At 36.5% G+C, this 21,549-nt stretch overlaps 1 protein-coding gene and 1 non-coding gene across 2 annotated transcripts in view; both read left to right on the top strand.

Annotated features, from left to right (window-relative positions):
- XRCC4 (X-ray repair cross complementing 4) overlaps positions 1-21,549 on the top strand; it is a 279,731-nt gene that overhangs the window by 52,252 nt on the left and 205,930 nt on the right. The window lies entirely within an intron of this gene.
- LOC115873917 lies at positions 8,382-8,514 on the top strand. The gene has a single exon (XR_004048688.1). It is a non-coding gene; the product is annotated as a small Cajal body-specific RNA 11 (non-coding RNA).

The following is a 21,549-nucleotide window of genomic DNA, read 5'->3' as shown; positions in this document are numbered from 1 at the left end:
TTTAAAAGAATAGCTGAAATGTTTAGCTGAAAAATTTAGCTTTTAAAAGAATAGCTGAAATGTTTTCCTTGGTGGGTGTATCATTTTACATTCCCAAACTTGTCAATACTTGGTAATTATGATCAGATTTTAAAATTTAGACATTCTACTTGTTAGAAAAGGAGTCCTGGTGACACTATGTAGTATAGGCATTGGATTGTTCATCACAAGGTTGATGTTATAAATCTACCAGCTGCTCTGTAGGACAAAACTGAGGCAGTCAGCACCCATAAAAAATCTTAGGTTGCTATGAGTCGGAATCAGCTCAATAGCAGTGTTTTAATTAATTAATTAATTAAATGTTTATGTGGTAACTCTGACTTGGCTCACTGCCATTGAGCTGAGTCGACTCATAGTGACCCTAAAGGACCAGATAGAACCCGCCCCCTGGGGGTTTCTGAGGCTGTAACTCTTTAAGGGAGTAGAAAGCTTCATATTTCTCTCAAATATCTACAGGTGGATTCACACTACTGACCTTGCAGTTATGTGAGAGTATCTCATTATAGTTTACCTTTGCATTTCCATAATGACTAAAGATATTATTTGTCAAGTATATATCTTCCTTAGTGATGTTCATTTAGATTTTTTGCATATTTCCTTATTGGATTGCTTATTTTTTTCTTCCTGCATTTTGGTGAGTTGTTTATATATTCTGGACTCCAGCTCCTTTTCAGATGTGGTATTTGAGAATGTCACCTTCCAGTTTGTGGGAGGAGAGGAGAAATTCTTAATTTTAAATAAGTCCCATTTATTCTTTATGAATCATGCTTTTAGTGTCATAGCTAATTAATTTTCCTAACCTAGAGTCACTGAGATTTTCTCTTATATTAATTAAGTAGTTTAGATTTTAAATTTAAGCATGTGATACCTTTTGAGTTAATTGTATATGATGTGACATGAATTGAAGTACTTTTTTGCTATGATTTTAAAAAATATTGTTCCCATTTAGTTTTTTTATTAATTGCTAATATTCTTTCTAGTGCTTCCTTATAGCTTTTATTTCCTCTGGCATTTTCTATCTTTTTAGTCATTATAATTGTATTTTACTTAAAATCCTTGATTAGAAATAAAACAACAGCAGCAAATCTCACTGCCATAGAGTTGATTCTGACTTAAAGTCACCCTCTATAGGGTTTCCAAGACTGTAAATCCTTATGGGAGCAGACAGGCTGAGGAATGATCTTGAACCACTGACCTTGATGTTAGCAGCTCAGACAGAGCTGAACAGGCAGAGCCACGGAGAGGCTCCTTATTTGTTAATTGAACATCTGAATAAAATTATGCCAGCCTTCATTGATTGTGACTTCCCTTAAATATGGGTTACATGTTTTTGTTTCTTCATTTGTCACACATTTTAAATGTTATTCTGGGGTTGTGAGTGTTGTCACCGTTATAGAGAGTGGATTCTTTTAGGCTCAGTTGAAGAGTTCTGATTCTGGGGGAGTGTGTGGAGTGGCTAGTCACAGGGGCTTGGGCAGGGGCCTGTTTCCTTTGTAAGGGTGCTAACTCAGTTGTACTGCCATTCACACTCCTTCCCGTGTTGAGGATGTTAGTGGAAATTTCGGGTCAGTTGGTTTAGCTTTAGCAGCGCGACTTGGAGCCTGTCTCTCACATACATGGCTAAGGTTACCATGAAAATTCAAGAGAGTTTGTATTTAAAATGAAGAGTTTTCCTTCTCCAACACTGCGTTCTACTTCACTATCCAAATGCTGTTATTTCCCTAAATCCAGTCCCCCAATTCTTTAAGAAAGACAACTGGTTCTATTAAGTTGTAGTGGATCTGAGTGGCAAGGTTTTGCTGAGGTTCAAGGCTGTAAAGATGAGAGTTTTATTCAAAGCTATTCCCTTTTTTTAGTCGCCATCAGCCTTAACCCCCTACTTCCCCACACTTTCAGGTTTCTCCTTCCTTTACTATTCTCTCCCTTCCTCTCCTGGCAAGTGGTTTTGCAATTGTTGCTTTCTTTCTTGTTTCCCTCTCCACGAGTCCCTCTCCCTCCCTCCCTCCAAAATTTATAATGGTTATCACATGCAGGGAGTTACCTGACTATGACTAGAAGCAGAACTCTGTATTTTCCCCCATATTTCTGGAAAAGGGTGCTTATATGATTGAACTTTCAGCCTGTTCAGAAATTGATATTCTGGCATGATTCCATAGAATTATTCTTTCTATTGTCCTCCTCTATGCCTTGTCTAATTAAAGTCATGCCTGTATTTGAAAAGTGGAAAACGGCCAGGGAAAGTGAACAGCTGGTATTGACACTCAAAAAGAGGTTCATGAAATGAAAGTAAACAAAGGGACAGTTCGGCTGAAACTCAGGAAAAAGTACCAAATGGTGAGATTTGTGAAATTAAACATTCTGACAGGGGACTTTCCTCTGAGCAATTTCAAACCAAATTGGAAAAGTCAGGGAAAAAACAAGTAATACGCCCATCTGCATTGGCAGATTGACAGTTTGTATGATCTCATAGTTACCTTTCTCTGTGGCTGTCTGACTTGTGTGGTCAATAGTAGGAAATCCCTTGAGGTTTCACATTATTAACCTGAGTGTCTGGACTGGAGTGAGGAAATGGAGTTGGCTCCATGGCTTATGAGCAATGGTAAACATTCTCATAGTATGGAAGAAATGGTGTGCTATCCATTTTTATGTGGTCTTCACCAGATTCTTTGAGAGCAAGGACTTAGACTGTTTATCATCATATTCTAAGCGTCCAAAGTAGTACCTAGTAAATAGAAGAGCAATCTTTTTTCTACTTGTGTTGTGCTTTACCGGAAAGCAACCCCATTCTGAAATGAATGTCAGTTATTAAAAGTGGCAATTAAGCTTAGTTTTTTCATTAGATAGTAGAATGTCTAATTTCTTTCAAAAATGGTAGAAAACCAACAGATTTTTTTCTTAGTTTTTTGTTGTTGTTGTTCTTTGTTTTTTAGTATCTGTGATTTATGGAAAATGAACCCATCTAGAGGTTGTCATTTTCCCAGAACTTAATTTTCTCAAGGCAGTTTCTTTTATCCAGGGGGTGGACTTCCTTAAACCAGTCAAAGAAAACTTCCTTGCGGACTTGCGTTTGCCAAGGGCTCAGTACATTTTCCCTGATGTCAGAGAAGTGGCCGGTGCACCCCTGAGGACTAAGAGTGAGCCGGGGAGGGAGTAGGAATGGAGAAAGAATACGAACTGCAATGTCAGGGCTTGTTCCACAGTCACTTACAATGGGTCTCACCTTTCTGTTCTTTTCTTCCTTTTTTTATGCCATGTCTTTCAAGATGTATAAGTGTGCCTTCATTTAAAGCCATATCTATAAACAAAGCATCAACTACTCTGGTAAAAATTCTTAAAAATCTGACTATGAGGACATGGGAACCATATTTCTTCCCAATTTCCTCAGCAAGTGCCCTGTCTTCACTAAATGAGGGGAAAGCGAGAGAAAGGAATTTGGTGTGTTTAAATGTTAATGTGCTTTTTGTCCTGCATTGTTGTGTCTTGTCAAGTTGATTTCACCTCCTAGTGCAACAGTGTATGATAGAATAGAACCACCCTATCCGGCTCCTTGACTGTAACCTCTCCTCCCCAAACCCCCTCTCTAAATTTTACTTATTTTGTTGTTGAAAGGGTTTTCCCTTCAAAGATGCATATTCCCATGAAAACGTCTCATGAAATTGTTTTTCACTCAAAATGTTGAATGTACTTTTGGTACCTTCGAGTGGATTCCGATGCATAGCAACCTTATGTACCACAGAAAGAGACACCGCCCGGTCCCTGCCATCCTCACAGTTGTCACGTTTGAGCCCATCGTTGCAGCTTCTGGGTCGTCCTTCTTGTCTAGAGTCTTTCTCATTTTCACTGGTCCTGCACGTGACCAAGCATGACATCCTTGTCCAGGCCCTGGCCTTTCCTGTTAACATGTTCAAAGTACCTAAGACAAAGTCTCATTATCCTTGCCTTGCAGGAGCATTCTGGTTGTAGAGATTGATTTTCTTAAGGTACTTCTTAAGATAAGTTGTGTGAACATTTTTTTCTATACCTTTTCCCATTATTTACACAATTTTTGGTCAAGTCCAAATGTGATTTAAACAAAGTAGGTTTTATTTTGTTTTTGTTTTACTCACACTTTCATTTCTGTGGTGACTCGCTCTGTGCTGTGAAAGCACATGACAGGGATGCACCAAGGGCCAGCACTGTTCCAAGTCAGCTTCTCAGTCAGCAGTTTCTTCAATACAAATCTAAACTAGCCTATCCATTTCTTCTGTTTTCTTATTCAAGTGTTCCTGGATCCTGTCCAACTTGTTTGTCCTGTGCTTGTTTGTCCACCGCCTTTGTGGCTATCCCCCTCCTGCTAAAGCAGCCAATCCAGTACAGATATATTTCACTGACCAGGCCCTTGGGAAGGTCAGACTTGCTGATGGTGGTCACTCGTTCCTATCAATACCAAGAGCACACACATTGGTGGTCACCAGAACCTTCTCTTTGATTTCTTGGAAGTGCTCAAATACTCCAGTTCTGCTCCACTTCATTTTAGCACTTAGCAGAACCATCTAGTTGCCTTTTTTTGAGAGCTCTGCTTTAAGTCAGCTAGCTATCTTGTATCTAATACAGAATATCCTGACTTGAGCATTGATGTTGCCTATGTAGAGATTATATAAGACCTGAAACATTTGCCTGTGCCATTGCGGAGGGTGTAATACTGTTTGATAGTGTTCAATCTCTCCTCACTGTCCAGTTTGATAACTTTCTTGTCAAACTTCCTCAGTCATAGTCAATTAATGTGGCCCTACTAGCCATAATTCCTGTATGATGTATTATAAATTCTGGCCTCTATGCCTGTGACTATAATCCCATTTTAGAGGGAATTCTCTGCTATGCAAATGTGCAGATTTAAGTGGGATTAAATCTTTAGTAAGAGGTGTGCACCAAGTCACCACCCTTTGTTTTCTTGGGAGTATTATCTGCTGAAACTCATACCCCCCTCAAAGCCATTCCTCTGTATATAAGAACTATCTTGGAAGCAGAGACAAAAACAAGAAGACCATCAACAGATGAGCCACCTCTCAGCATGTTTGAGGGCTCTGCCTGAAGTAGGGGAGCCTGAGACTGGAAGTCCAAGAGGCTGTGACATGGCAACCCTGCGCCAGACTCAGGCTGAGACCAGAGGCCAAAGCGTGGAGAACATGAGACAAACCAAAGAAGCAGTGCTGAGGCTCTGGGACTGTGTGCTTGACCCACTCACCGCCATCGAGTTGACTGACTTGTAGCTTCTCTGTAGGACAGGGTAGAATAGCCCCTACGATCTTCAGAGACTACCACTCTTTACAGGAGTAGAAAACCTCATCTCCCGCTGAGTGGCTGTTGGTTTCAAACTGCTGACCTTGCGATTAGAGGCCCAATACATAACCACTATTTGATCAACGCTCTTTACAGCAAATAGCTCTATGCAAATAAGAACTTTTGTTTTTTTATCAGAATGTTATAATATAAAATGTTTTAAATGATCAGATCATGTTTTTGACATAACAATATGACCTCACTGATCTCTCGTAGTTATATAACAATATAATAGCTATATAACAATATAACATTTTCTTGTCCTATTGGTTTCTGTAGGAATGAATAGATTTAGATAAATCTGTTCAAGCTTTTAGTTAAAATCAAACTTTTCTATATGACATATGAGACCCTTCATAATCTCTTTCTTTGTTCCCCTATCTGTTTGCATCAAGAAATTCTTTGTTATGCTCATTCACTGTCATTAGCCTCACTTATGCCTAATACTTTGAGACTTAGCTCAGATGTCACCAGACTCATGTAGTTTTGCAATCTGTTCCCCACCGCCACCTCTTCTCCAGTCTATTCTGTTTTTTTCTGTGCATTTCTACAGTATGCTCTGTACTGTCGTAGGTGCCGTGAGGATTCTTCAGTCTGACTCTGTTTGCTTTATCTTGGAGTCTGAGAAAAGCTCTACAGGGACTTCTGGTGGCAGTGCTTATTTGGAGCTCCTGTCCTCTTAATCAAGGTCTAACGGCTTTTTCAAATGTCTGAGCTGCATTGAAGTAGGTTGCATTTACTGTTTCTGATCATACAGGTTTTCACCTTTTTGATGTGTAGGCAATATATGTAACAGATGTATTGTCTCATGTTATACTTTGTTACGTATTATGCCTTAATAAAAACATGATTAATTATAGCTGTAAAGCTAAGAGCTAGAATCGACGGTACAATGGGTGTTTTGTTTTGGGTTTGGGTCGAAAGGGAAATGAGTAATTCATTGAAACCAACAAGAAACTCCAAATAGTTGTAGCATTTGTTAACTAAATGTTGCTCTCCTTTTGGCCTTTTGAAACAGTGTTCAAAGAAGTTATGTTTCTGAATGAGTCTGTATTTTAAAATATTTAGTGCCCAACTCAAAGTACTATAATATTTAACAAAAGATATGGTGTTTGTTAGAATGATTTATAAGTGCCATTATATGCTAACCCATTTGGCTGCTATCTGGTTAGGTTGTAAACTTGCTGTATGGTAGCACAAATTGGGTTTTTCGGTAGTGAGAGCAGAGGTCTTTGCTTAACCTCATTAAAAGAACAATTTGTTTGGATACTGCTAGTTACACCAGCAGCAATACCAAAATGGACCACCCAAAGGGAATCCAGGGAGAGGTCTTGAGACTTGGCTCGCTGAACTGCTGCCACCTAAACAAATAGTGTTGCAGACTGAGATTTACTGCTTGCTCTAAGTAAGTGACTGTAGTACTTAGAAATCAATCTTTCCATGTGCCTGGCCTGCTGCAATTCTGTACTAAATAATAATACTCCTCTTTAATGCTAATTTAGAATTTTATAAAGTTGAACTTTTAATAGTGACTTAATGATAGCATTTTCTTTAATTTGAGCATCATGACGAAGCTGCACATTGGAAAAACTTATACATAGTTCCCTGTGCAACACTATCTGTCTTCATAAAGAATGGATGTCTTTGTCAGTGTTTGGACTTCACAGTGGGCTTTCTGAGAACATAATAAAGCAAAAGCAGTTGTAATTTTATTGGATCTCCTTGAATATATTCATAGTAATTTATCATAATAAAGTTAAGTGTATTACTTTATAGGGGAAGTTCTTTCTAGTGCTAAAAGCTTCCTAGGCATGATTTGGTAGTTCAAGGTTTTAATGGTAATTGTGTAGTCTGATGATATATATTGTTTGGATTGCAAAGGTCACTTGGAGTTCAGAGTGTTTCCAAGGTAATTTAACTGTTCAATTACGAAGGCATTCAGGTGGCACAGTGGCTAAAGTGTTGGGCTGCAAATCAAAAGGTGAGTGGTTTGAACCCACCAGCTGCTCTACTTCAGTGAGATTTACAGTCTTGGAAGCCCAGTGGGGCGGTTTTACTCTGTCCTGTAGGGTCTCTATGAGTTGAAATAAACTTGGTGTCAAGGGGTTTGCTTTTTGGAGGGTTGTGTTTAATTAAAAGGGGGGGGATAAAGCTCAAATATGAATTTACACTTCCAGTAATCACAGAAAATATAGATCAATGAATACTTCTGCAGTAAGTATTGATTGAGAGTTCAACATACATCCATATGCCTTGCACTGAGAGTATACTAACCACGAGAGAGATATTGAATTGGCATGCTGTGCAATTTCTTCCAAAAATGTATTTCTGTGCTCTGTGTCTCATAGCTGTAAAATACTGGGAAGGATTTCTTGGATTTCCTGTGACTATAATTTCTGCTTCTATGATAAAGATAGACCTAATAATCAGGGGGGGATTGTGTTTGTTTAATTCAGAATCTGATGGCCAATATTCTTTTATGTATACATTTATATACAAAAGTATATACTTTTTTTATATCTTCTTATGGTGCCAAACCATCTCCTTAATTTTTCATCAGAATTGTTCCTATACTGGAACCCGCGTTTGCACCCACGGCATTAGTCCATCTCCTTGAGCAAAGGTGGACTCAAGTGTAAGAACGGTTGTGGGGGTGCTGCAGGCAGTGTTTCATTTTGTTTTGAATAAAGTTGTTATGCATCAGCAAGACTCAGTGGCACCTGACAACAACAAGAACAACAACAACATGATTCATTAGAAATATATCCTGCTTTTAAAAAAATACAACACATTTCAAAATAAAATTTATTAAAAATAAAAACACAATTTTTATATAAACTTTGTTAACATACACATAAGCACATAGCACTTGTGTGGTTTATTTAACTGTAAACCTTAATATATAGTGGGAAGCAGAGGAAAACAAGTTAGCATAAGTGAGGGTGGATTATGTTACAAAGTCAATGACTAAATAAAGTAGAATGTAGTCAAAACCACCTTTGAAAGTGCTTTAAATTAAATTTAAATTCTGTGTCCCTGCTCCCCAGTGCTCAGCTGTGGCAGGGGGGCCTCAGGCAGGACATACAGTATCTGCCTCTCAGTTTAGGAGGGCTGTCCTAAGCACTGGACTGGCTCTTAAAGGCACGAGAGGACATTAAAAAAAAAAAAAGTATAGTTTGATGTACACTACGCTTTGTTATCAATAAATCCAGCAGAGGTAGTTTTTCTTAGAGAGTTGAAGACATTCTTGTGTTTTCACTAAGTACCAGCTGAAGAACTAGCTTTTACTTACAGTTGACTGTGTAGTGTCTTAAATTAATATAACCTCATTATATCACTTATGGGCATGCCTAATATAAACATTTCTGAAATGCTGTCAATATGTAACCAGAAGAATGTGGCTTTGGTAAAGTTCAATTGGAAATACCAATGACATAGCTTCCAGCATTGCAGCAACACACAAGCGACCACAGAATGACAAACTGATAGACAAGTGGTCAGGATTTGACCCTAGGGGTTTGTACCAAAGTCCGTGCTCTTCTGATTACATATGACACTCACAACAACAACAGCTACAGGAGGTTCAAATCCAGTTTCCTCTTCCAGTGTGTGACCTAGAACATTTACCACAACCCATTATAATGGGAACAATAAGATTTCTCAGGTGTTATGTGAAACTGGCCTACTAATAAATTGTCATCAAATATTTTCTCTTTTTCTTTATTTTTAAAATTTTATGTATTTTTCTTTCTTTTCCTTTATTTTGTCATCATGAATATAAATATAGACATTTGAGAAGTAACTAGGGTATGGGCTAATGGGTAGACAAATGTTAACTGGGGTGGAAGGGAAGGCCATACAGAATAAATGGGAGGTTGGGAATAATGATGGAAGTGAGGGAAGACGCAAGAAGTTCTGCAGGAGCTGAAGGCACTAGAGGAAAGTCCTGTTATAGATCCCCGCTCTTGCAGGATTGTGTCTATGTGTAAATGCTTAGATAAGACACACAGGCTGAATAAGTGGAAGAGGGAAAGTGGGATATGCCCATGAATGTATATATGTTTGATGGAGAATATTTGCATATGTATATTTATTTGCTTTTGCTACTGTGATGTAACGGGTTATCCATTGGTCTGGTAACCTCACACTCAGCAGTTCAAGCCACCAGTTGCTCTACAGAAGAAAGACGAGACTCTTTCATTCCATAGGTTTTGGAAATACACAGGGCCAATTCTACTCTATTTTATATGGTCACTATAAGTCAAAATTAACTCAATGGCTGAGAGTCTTTTTGTTTGTTTGTTTTTTCAAATACATCCATGAATGTGGTGGAGCATATAGAGGACTAAGGTGTGAAAACGTCTTCTAAAAACTCACTGCCATTGAGTCAATTCCAGCTCATAGTGCACCGATAGCATGGAACAGAATTGCCCCTTTGGGATGATTTTCCTTCATTGGAAATCTCAACCTTCTGAAATTAAGACAGCTACTACAGTTTTGTTACTATGGTTAACATGGTGTAATGTTTTGAATTGTACTCCCCCAAAATATATATTGTAAATCCTAGCATTATACCTGTAGCTGTTTGGGAATGGATTTTTCTCATGGTGGTGTAGTATGGTAGGCATTGGACTCTCACCAAAAGGTCAGCACTTTAAATGAACCAGCTGCTGTTTGGGGGCAAAGATGAGGCTTTCTGCTTCTGCAAAGATTTACAGCCTGCAACCTCAAAGGGGCAGTTATCCTCTCTTACAGAGGGTCGCTCTTCAAAGAGACAGATTGACACAGGGGCTGCAGGACTGAGCTCAAGCATAGGGGCGGTTGTGAGGGTGGCGCAGGCCCGGGCAGTGTTTCATTTTGTTGGGTATGTGGGTTGGAACCAAATCGATGGCACTTAACAACAGCAGTTTAAAAAAGTTTGTGAATATTGATTATATGTAATCTTATGTGATGTGAAACTGGAAACTTACTGACTGTATGAAATAGTATGAAATAGGTATTAACTGAATATCCAACTACTACTTCAATAGATTTAATTCTGTCAATGGTGTTTTAGACCAAACTGTCTTAAGGTTCTAAGTCAAGAAGCAGTTCCTTAGATGATCTTCTTTTAGCTATTTTTTCAAAATATATTAAAAATACATTTGAAAATACTGCTAAAGCTATAAAATATAGACACAACTAGATTAGAATTAATCAGAATTTCACTAGTAGGATACTTTAAAAACACACAATTTGAATGTCAGCTATCCTCTGAGTATTTAGGTAAAATTTAAGAATAGCAATTTTAGAAACAATGATGAAAAATTGCATGAAATTACAGTTATTGTTAGCTCCTTCTTTAGGCAATATGAATTGTGATCTTTACATCTTTTAAATCTGTTTATTTCTTATATACATAGTATCCTTTTAACTGAAAGTATTTCTAGAAATTGGTGATTTTAAAATAGAAACACAGTGATCAAATCAAATTTAAAAATTCAGTATAACTTTGCATAATTAGGCACCATGAAAGGGAGCAGGATATAGCTATAACAAATTTACTTTAACGTTTTTAGAATATAACATTTTTAATGGCAAGGCAAAAATAGAGTATGCTATTAAGTCAGAGCAGACACATAAGCAAGAAAGTAATTAAAACATATTTTAAAAGTCTATTAGAATGATATATGATAAGCAAGGCAGCCTTGCAGGGAGCAAAATTAAGAGAAAAAGAAATGTATAAAGGGAGAGGAACTATAAGAAACTATGACCATTAGTTCAGAAAGTTCATCTTCCAGCAGGAATTTCAGAAAGAAGGAATGAGAAAAATCATAAGAGTTGAAGTGAATTTTATAGAAATCCAAATACTAGGATATTTGTTGGATCTGTAGGACCAGCAAAATAAATTCAAAATAAAGGCCTATATTAGGTCACCTATCACTGTGAAATTTTTAATTACCAACAATAAATGCATGATCCCCATAGTCTAGAGAAGGAAATAAACAGGTTAAATACACTTCAGGAGTCAGAAAGTCTCTGCACCTCTCATGAGCAACATTGGAAGCTAGCAAAAAGTAGAAGAAATTCTGAGGTAAAGTTTTAATCTGAAATTCCTTTTAACTGACCAAATTATGACCAGTAAAGATACTTAGAGAAATGCAAAGTAAGAAATTTTATCTTCCAGGGATTCTTTCTTATTGAGTTCCTGAAGAATGTATTGGATGTATTTTTTTTTTTGTATTGGATGTATTTTACCTTCAAGAGAATGGACTAAGAAAACACCAAGGAATTTAGTAACGGCATCACCAGAGCAAGAGGAAGACAAAGGGAATGGTAAACTGCTAGGGACAGGAAGTCCAAGGTTGGCTCTTTCTGTTTCAGCTTTAGGGAGGAATTAGCCAGGGTTGGAAAAGAACACAGAGGGTTTCAAGATTTTATCCAAGGAGAACAAATGTATTGCCTAATTACTTTTTACCCCTATTGATAGACATTTATAGCTGTATTGTAGAGTATAAGGATGAATTAGTGTCAAAAAAAATTCCAAACTACAGTGACCCTATAGGACAGAGTAGAACTGTCCCATCCGGCTTCCAAGACTAAAATCGATCTGGAAACAGATTGTCATGTTTTTTCCTCTGGAAGTAGCTGATGGATTTGAACAGGTAGTTGATCTTGGTTAGCAAACTGAGCACTTAATCCCTGCACCTCCAGAGCTCTTCTATTTAGTGATAAATACATAGAAAATGAATTAAATAGAAAAATGAGGCAATGATTGATTCAGAGACCACAAAACGTTTTGCAAAGAAGGAAATAGTATAACATGAACACTATAGTGATGTAAAAAGTAAAGTGATTTATAAAGAAGGTATAACTGGTGGACCCCTGGTAAGGAAAGTAAATAGGGGTAAAGAATAATGAAAGAATTAAATCCATACCTTGCAGTGTAAGAAATGGGCATATTGAAGAAGGACTAAAGACATTTAGAAGAAATTATCTAAAACTGACCATTTATGCAAAATTTCTAAAAGAACCGAAGAGAATTGTTTATATGAAATTTGAGTATGTTGGGAGTGAGGCTGGGACTGGGAACTGGGAGGAAGATGATAAGGCTTTCTACTCCTGTTTCTACTCCAGTCTTGGAAGCCCACAGGGCGCACACTGTCCCGTCCTGTTGCTATGGGTTGGAAATGACTCAGTGGCAGTATGTTTGGTTTGGGTTTGCATTAAATTATTGGACTTTTACACTGATGTACCTGCAATTTTTTTGGTTAAAAGTGAAATGTGAAATGGGAAGAACGAAAGCCCATGAATTTGGCTTTATCTTCCATAGAAGTATGTGTGATTATTTTCACACACTAAAAAGTTTCTACTTTTCCAAATGTTTGAGTTAAGTGTTTACTTGTGCCATGTTTATTTTGTGAATTGGTGTCCTAAAGGATCTTTGAGTTGGCATCCATTCGATGGCAGTGAGAGTGAGTGCCCACTTTCTTGATCTCTAGTCACATATTTCCAATAATTCATAAACCCCACTTTGAGAAGAATGGGAATGAATGGTTTTGCTAAGGAAAGCCAGCGCTGTCAGCATCTGAGAACATGCCTTGTTTTGGGTGAAGAGAGAGTTATGATGATAAGCACTTGAGCAAGGATAAAACATTGTCTAGAAAACAAGCACACACACTATCGTTCAATATTCTATACAAATGCTTTTCCTTATGTTCATAAATTATTGAAATTTTGTGTCCATCCAAGTAGGTGTTTTTATCAAGAATCTCATCTTTAGAACATTATTTGGAAAAAAAACATTATTTGGGTAAGAGTTTCTTTAGTCAAGTGGAGTTTGGATGTTTGTGAATACAGATATAACTGAATTATAATTTCATTGTATGAGGACCAAAACAAACCCCCAAACTTTTTCCCATTGAGTTGATTCCAATTCATGGTGATGCCCCAGCATGTGACTTTCCATTTGTGCAGCATTAGGGTCTGTACTGAATGAAAACTAGGACTTCATTTTCTGTAGCTGCCTGTTATATTATGGGCTAGGGGGAACTATATGACAGCAGCTGGATTAGACAATCTAGTAGTTATTTTCCCTTTTAAAAAGAAATTTATTTATTTATTTGGTTTTATTTTTTAATCAATTCAGAAAAATTGCCACCCTATGTATGATATTTTAAAGGATGGGTTAGATATTTTTATAGATTGTTAAAGGACCATTACATATATTTCAGTAACAAAATAAAAAAGTTCATATTGATGCTGATGTAAGATTATTATCAGCCTACAAGAGATTTTTATTTGAATATATTTTTAAATGACCATTAAAATTAATTTATTATACACAAATTAAGTATAATTATTTCATTCAAAGGTAACATACCAAGATAACTATAAAATCTCCAAGTAACGTAAAAATCTCATAAATATTAGAAGACAAAAAGGAAGTAAAGAGGGATTATGAATGTGTACAGGCAATTTGATGTTTGACTCTTATAATGCATAGTAAAATTTTAAAATTGTCATAGTTATATATTATCATGTAAGAACTGCAAACAATTTTAATGTAGGAGACAAGAGAATGTTACCTAGTTTTAATGATAGAAACAACTTTTTCTTTAGTTATGAAATGGGAAACAAAGTAATTGCAAAGAACTAATTGTATATAATCAACAAGCAATATATATATATATACATATATATTTTTTCTCAATTGGTATAGTTTATCTTCATTTCCTTTGAAAGTCCCCTCTTTCACCCCTTCTCAAATTACTTCTTTAAGTGACACGCTACTGTGCCATAGCTATCGGTAACAGCTAAGCTGGGCAGTACTCTAGCCAGACAAAGTACAAGAACAACGATACTGGAAAGAATGCTCCTGTAACTTGTGAAGCCCTTGAGGACCTTTCCTTCTTTCACTTCCTCCACTTTACTAAGCATGGTGTCCTTTGCATTATAACGACCCTAAGAAAAGGTAACCTAGAAATAAAGTTTTCCAACATATTTCCTTCTTTCTGTTGATTAATCTCAGGATCCTGTCAACTCTTGAGTCGTTGGAGACTCATAGAGCTCCTATAGAGGGGAATAGAGTGGACCCCATGAGTTTCTGAGGCTGTAAATCTTTAAGACAGTACAAAGAAAGCCTTATCTTTCTCGCATGGAGTCACTGATGAGTTTGAACTGCTGGCCTTGCAAATTTAGTACAGTGAACTCTTGTGTATAATACCAGGAATCGTTGAGTACTATTATCAGAAATTCGGGCTTGGTATATATATGGATTATATCCCAATAAAATTGTTTAGAAAAATGCATTGACTAGAAATAAATTTTAAAACTATTTAGCGTGTGCGTAGCCATTTGAAATCAAGTGTTTCTGTTAAATTTTAAGTTCACTCACTCTTCATGAGTGAAGATACTTCATCATGTTACTCTGGTTCCACTTTTACTAAATAACTATGAACTTCTTTGGGCTACTCAGGAACAAACAAAACCCAAAATACAGTAAATAAAAAGAAATTGCATTTTGTTTCCTCCCTGGCCTAGGATTTCTTTTTTAGTGACTACCAATTTGTGATAATGACTCAGAGTTCAGAAAAGTGTGCACCTCCGTTGTCACTGCTTGCTGGTGAGAGAAGGAAGATATTTCCTTGTGAGGCTTGTTCAGTAGTTAATATACACCTGTAAAATACATTAACCTTTTTACTACTGAAACCTTTTATAATGTTCTCTCTTTTATCTGAAATACACATTTTTAAAATCTTTGTGACCACATCTCTAAAGTTCCTGGGCCTTTACAAACACAAATAAAAAACAGATGGCTACTCACACCTCAGACTGATTAACGGAAGACTTTTCACACACCCTGGAGATCACCGCCTTGGCTGTCATGTGGCTGACATCTGTGGCTGTTTGGAATCGTCTCTGCTGCTGATCTGGAATCTCTCAGGTCTGGTGCCAGTCTTCCTTACAGTAGATTATTTTCAAGCAATTGGGTTTCTTACTTGTTTATTGGTCTTAAAAAAAAAAAGAAAGACCAAAAGATAACTCTGAATAAATAATAGCTAAGAAAAACCTAGATAAGGGTGCTTTTCTTTTAGATTGCCCACAGTTGTGTAAACTGATAAGTTTATTTTGGTCAATAGCTTTTTGCTTACAAGAATTGTCAAATTAAAGAAACGTGCCTATAGCACAAATGATTCTACTTGTATGTCTGTTAATGGAGTACAATATAACAAAGCATTATGATTTGGATAAATTCTAAGAGAAGACAAACAAAATTAAATTGTGGATTCTATTAGTCTACTTCTAGTATTTACTAAAGCTCTAATCCTGTGCAACCTGTACAGACCTATGGCATGAAATGACTGGTAATTTTAGATAAGTATGCATTTAAATTTTGTGCCCTAGGTTCATAATCACTTATTTATCCACCTATTATAAAAATGCTTTGTTCTATGCTTGTCTTATAGTGTCCAAAACCATGAGTTTTCATGGATAAAGACCATCAAAAAATAGAAAATTTTAGTTAATACTGAATATACTTGTACCCTGAAATATTGCAAAATGTATAAAAACATGTCTTCTGAGAGCAATGTGGTTTTGAAAATGCTAGGAACTCGTTCAAAAGTTTAAGTTTTTGTAAATTTGCAGAATTCCTAACATCTAACAAAATCCAACTTGCTTGTCAAAGATTTTCTGAATAAAATGCCCAAAGAAATTCAGCAATTGAGAATGCTAATATTCTCAAATCAACAAAACATAGAAGGAAAACCAACAAGAAACTGTTGACTGTTAAAGGATAATTTTCCAAAATTACCGTTAAGACCTGACAAAGCAAAATTTTTTGTATTCGAAATTGTTATTCACCCTCATGACTTTTGCCTGTTGTATTTACAAAACAGGAGAAATTTCTTCCTTCTCCTTTATTGCAATTACCATAAAATTTGCAATGACAGAATAAATAATCATGAATTTTATTTTCATAGTTCCTGTGTAAATTTAAGATGTTTAAGTGGTTTCTCTGAGGAATTTTTGTTGCATATCTTTTTCTTTTAAATGTTAACATTTTCAATAATTTGTTCTTTGGAGAAACCAGCAATCCTTGTACTTTAAATATTACTGGGATCAAGAATAGAAAAATATTTTAATTTTATCAGATATCGACATTTTTAAAGCCTGAAACATTGTGTTAAAGTACCTTGTTAAAATATCTTTTTAATTCATTCATATATTCTCTAAGATTAAATCAAGATACATTTATGAATCTCATTGATTACATTTATTGAAGATCATAAATAATTAATAAGAGGAAGCCCTGACCATAGTTGTAGTTTACAATAAAAATGATTAGAAATCTGTAATTGTCTGATTAATGCCCAATAATTTTGATTATATCATATTCAATATGTTTATTTAATTCTATGTAATTAAAGAGTTTATTTTCTAAGGGTCAAAAATCATGAAATTTTAAAGAAATTTCTTATTTTATTAGGTATAAATTTGAGATAATCCCTTTATAAATGTGCAACCCCATTATTTAAAATTTTGAACAGACACGTAGAATTTAGTAATCATTTTTCAATTCACAGACATGGAAGCAGTGTAGTTGAGAAGTCAAACATCCCAACGAACTGATGTCCTCCTTCAGACTTGAAGCGTAATGCCCTAGTGAGAGAGTAGGAGGATGACAGCAACCCCAAGGCCATGAGTTTGGAAGTCATTGGATTTTGGTTACAACCTCTTGCTTTTGAGGTTGCCCCAAAGGAAGCAACTTAACATTTTCTGCCAATTTCATATTTTCTTAACTTTGTGAGACATGTTCTGTAAACATAGTTATGCCATAATGAGTGAGTGTTAGTGAACTTTGTGCTCTTTGTTTTATCCTTATTTTCTTAAACAAGATTTAGTCACTTAAGATTTTGAATATGTTTAAGTGACGATCACAAGTATTGTATTCTAAAAAGATTTTCCATGTATGGATATTCCCCTTATCTCATTAGTATTTTAAATCCTCTGCCATTGGCTAGTTTAATGGTATTATTATTAGAATTACCCAAGGCCCCATGAAAGCAATTTACATTTTTTTTCAAAAAGCTGATAATGCTGCCACTAATGTGGAACAAGGATATATATAAACCTTAGATTCATGAATTAATTTTCAGGTTGCATTTAACTGTAACCACTAACCAAAGAACAATCAGTTATGATGATGCAGCCCTGTAAATACTTCCTTCATGAAGTAATCACTGAAGATTTGAATGCTATAGCAAACTGTGGTGAAGAAATTTGAGGGTGGCATCGGAGGTCTTAAAACAAACAGCCATCTAAGTGAGGGGTCAGCTAATCTTATGTGGAACATCACACCTGTATTATCCAAGGATTATAAATAATAAAATCCAAGATCCACGGAGGGAGTTGTATTAGAACTTAAATTCTGAGCACCTGATTTGTAGAAGACTATGACTGATCGTGAAGGCCTCAAATCCAGTCCCCATTGAATTCCCTTGTACCATTGACCAGGGATCTGGTTAGCCTTGTCTTCAGATAGAGTACATCAGAAAGTAAATTAATACAGATAGAGTTAGGTTGAATTGTCAGATAAAATTGTTTCCCATTTTAAGTGTGTTCTCTTTTTTCTTTTTATGTTCTGGTTTCTTCTGGGTTGAGGTTTTCTGTGTTTTATTTTGTTATTGTTGATGGAGCTATTTGTGTGATTTTCTTTATATGAAATCCGGGATAGATAAATCTAAAGAGACGGTAAATGGATTAATAGTTTCTTAGAGGGTTGACAGGGGAGGTGGGGTTAAATGGGGAGCTAATAACAATTAGTACAAAAAGGAGAAAAAGTTCTAAAATTGAATGTGGGGTGATTATACAACCCTTTGAAATGTATTCAAGCCATTGAATTGTATGGTATGTGATTAATTTGTCAATAAAACAGGTGTTTTTTTAAAAAAAGAAATCTATTTATTATATGGGCGAGTCTGCTGCTAAAGGGCTGTTGAAAGTGATAAAGAACAAACTTCACTATAGGGATTAAGGTGTGTATGAGTGTGTTAGTCTGGGTTAAGTTGAGAAACAAATCGAGAGACACTCATTTGTGTTTAAGAGAGTTTTATATCAAAAAGTAATTGTATATTAAAAAAAAAATCCTAACCCAGTCCAGATCAAATCACCGAGTCTGATATTAGCCCATATATCCGTTACCAGTCTATACATTCCTCTTCAGACTCATGCACTACTTGCAATGATGCCAAATGCAGGAAAATCACTTTCCACCTGGGGCTGGAAAGTCTTTTGGATACAGTTGTGGTGAAAGCATCTCTTGGGTTCTGGCTGGCATCAGCGTGTCTCCATGTGGCTTGTCAACAGAAAGGGGGAGCAGAGAGAGTGTGTGTCCTTTCTTCAGGGAGGAAAACAAGAGTTCCCTGAATCTTCAGGAGAAGGCCATGCCAACATAGAGGCCTCATTGGCTATAACCTGATTGACAGGCTAGACTCTACCCCTTCGCTCAAGTTGACAAGAGATTATATAACTGCTACAATGATTTAAGGAAGGTTTAAAAAATTTTTTTTTCAATTACCCCATAGGCATATATAAGCTGAACTATGAATAAAGAAGGCCAGGGAATAATTGATCCATTTGAATTAATGTATTGGGAAAGAATATTGAAAGTTCCATGGACTACCAGAAGAACAAACAAATCAGTCTTGGAAGAAGTACAGCCAGAATGTTCCATAAAAAGGAGGATAGCTACACTTCATCTCATTTAATTTCAACATCTTACTAGAGTCTCTGGAAAAGGACATCATGTGAAAGAGAGGAAGGTCCACAGCTAGATGGATCGATCCAGTGGCTGCAATAAGGGGCTCAAGCCTGGCAACCCCTGTGAGAAGGGCACAACCTTGACCGTGCCTCGTTCTGTTGTACAGAGGGTGACCATGGCATGTAACCGACTCAGTGGCACCTAAGGACAACATACCAATGCAAAGTGACCTGACCTGGCACATAGTGAAGTAATCATTTTAACCACATAGGAATAAGCTATGAGAGAAAAAGTGATAGGGTTTTTAAGGGAATGTTCTCTCTGAAAAATTTCCCTCAGTCTTTTTTTAGGTGATAATTAAGCATATCTGGGATTAGGATCTTCAATAGACATAATTGCCTCCTATTACGTTCAATCCCCATGTATTACTAAGACGAGAGTGTTATGTCGTAAATAAAACAACCCCAGTTGTTCTGCAGGTTAGGCATTGGGTTGTGCTTCACAGCCACCAGCTGCTCCCCAGGAGAAAGATGTGGCAGTTGGCGCCTATAAAGATTTATAGACTAAGAAATCAGATACAAGGTGGAGTCAACTCCATGGCAGTGGGCTTTGTTTTACTTTTGGTATGTTCTTAATAAAATTCCAGGAGACTGGAACATTGCTAATATTGCCTGCTGTAATTGCTGAGGGTAATGATGAATGAGTTACTGGCCTGTCATATAATCCAAGAAGATTGAGTTCATGAATTTTTGTCATTCATGTATGTGCCTAGCAGAAGAAATTTCAGAAACTACACTGACTTTTACATGGAGTTCACTACATCTACTCCAAAATATACGTTAAAAGAAAAAAAAAGGTAAAACAAAACAAAAAAGGTAAAGTTGATAATAAAAGAGATGAAATATTTAGAATTGAATAGAAGCCAAAACAGTACACAATTAGATCATGCAACGAAAGAATTATCCTGGTTTTAAAAATGCCTGTTTTCACAGGGGTTGGAAATTGGTGCATCAACATGCATGCATAGTAGCTGACTCAGGGGCTCCTATCAACAATGGAAGAAACAGGGTGTGAAACAAGAGATTCCTCGGGATGATACTGAAAGGAAATCATGGCAACTGCAGTGCAACCAACTTAGAAAGCAGCCATTGCGGTGTTTGAGAGCTTGCTTGGAGGTTATAGCATGAGAGTATATCTGCTCCTATACCCTTTACCCAAGGATGGTCCTCCACTGCTGGAGAAGGTCATCATCTTCAACTGAGGGCACAGCTTTGCAAGGGACACAGAGATCAGAATCAACCCTGGCAATCATTGTGGTGACAGATCTCAGCCAAATCGCCCTTACATTCAACGGGCACATTTTGAAATAAAGCATTTCATTCAGATGTCCAGGAGACATGAACTTTAGGCTGATGAAATTAAAGGCAGGGATTACCTGTTAAGTTTTAAAATTTTGAGTTGGACTTAAATTTTGTTGTTTTTTAGTTCCATTGAGCCAGCTCTGATTCTTAGAGACCCTGTGTATAACAAAATAGAATACGGCCTGGTCTTGCACCATGCTGACAGCTGTTGTAGTTGAGTTCATTGTAGCAGCCACTTTGTCAATCCATCTTGTCAAGTGTCGCTCCCTGATTTGCTGACCGTCTACTTTACCAAACATCATGCCATTCTTCAGGGAGTGCTCTCTCCGGTCAGCAAGCCCTTAAGAACCTGAGACCAATTCTTGTTGCCCTTGCTTCTAAGGAGTATTCTGGCTGCCTCTTTTCCAAGACAGATTTGTTTGTTCTTTTAGCAGTCCATGGTACTTTCCATGTTTTTCACCAACACCATAATCGAAATGCCTCAAATCTGCAGTCTTTTTGATTCATTGCCCAATTTTCACATGCTTATGAGATGACTGAAAATATCAAGCACACTTTAGTCCTCCAAGTGATACTATTTTTTTAATCTTAAAAGTTGTAGTGACTTGTAATTTACAGACCATACAATTCAGTGATTGAAATATACTGAAAAGAATTGTGCAGTCATCACCACAATCAATTCAAGAACATTTTATTCATTTTTGTGCTCATTATTAAAAGTAATAGCCTGATGACATTTCCAAAATTCGGTAGGTAAAGGCTTGTCCCTCTCCCTACTAAGGAACACTGGCTGTGCTTCTTCCAAGACAGAATTGTTTGTTCTTCTGACAGTATTTTTCACTAAAACAATCATTTAAATATATCAGTTGCTCTTTAGTTTTGCTAATTCATTGACCCAAATTTATGGAAGTTCCCTATACATATATATTTATAAATTATTGTCAGCAGAATGTGTTTATAACGGCCCTGATTTTACCAGATAATATTTGCATTCTGTGGAATATGTATAGGTAGACATATTTTCTGTGCCTTCCTTCTGTGGTATTACATGTCAACTTGATAAATAAGTGTAGAGGTGGAGTCTAG

The sequence above is a fragment of the Echinops telfairi genome, unplaced genomic scaffold (assembly GCF_000313985.2).
Source record: "Echinops telfairi isolate 266 unplaced genomic scaffold, ASM31398v2 ScPeMD7_7469;HRSCAF=8507_1, whole genome shotgun sequence".
Taxonomy (NCBI): domain Eukaryota; kingdom Metazoa; phylum Chordata; class Mammalia; order Afrosoricida; family Tenrecidae; genus Echinops; species Echinops telfairi.
Note: the sequence above shows the minus strand (reverse complement) of the source record. Positions and strands in the feature narration are given on the sequence as shown.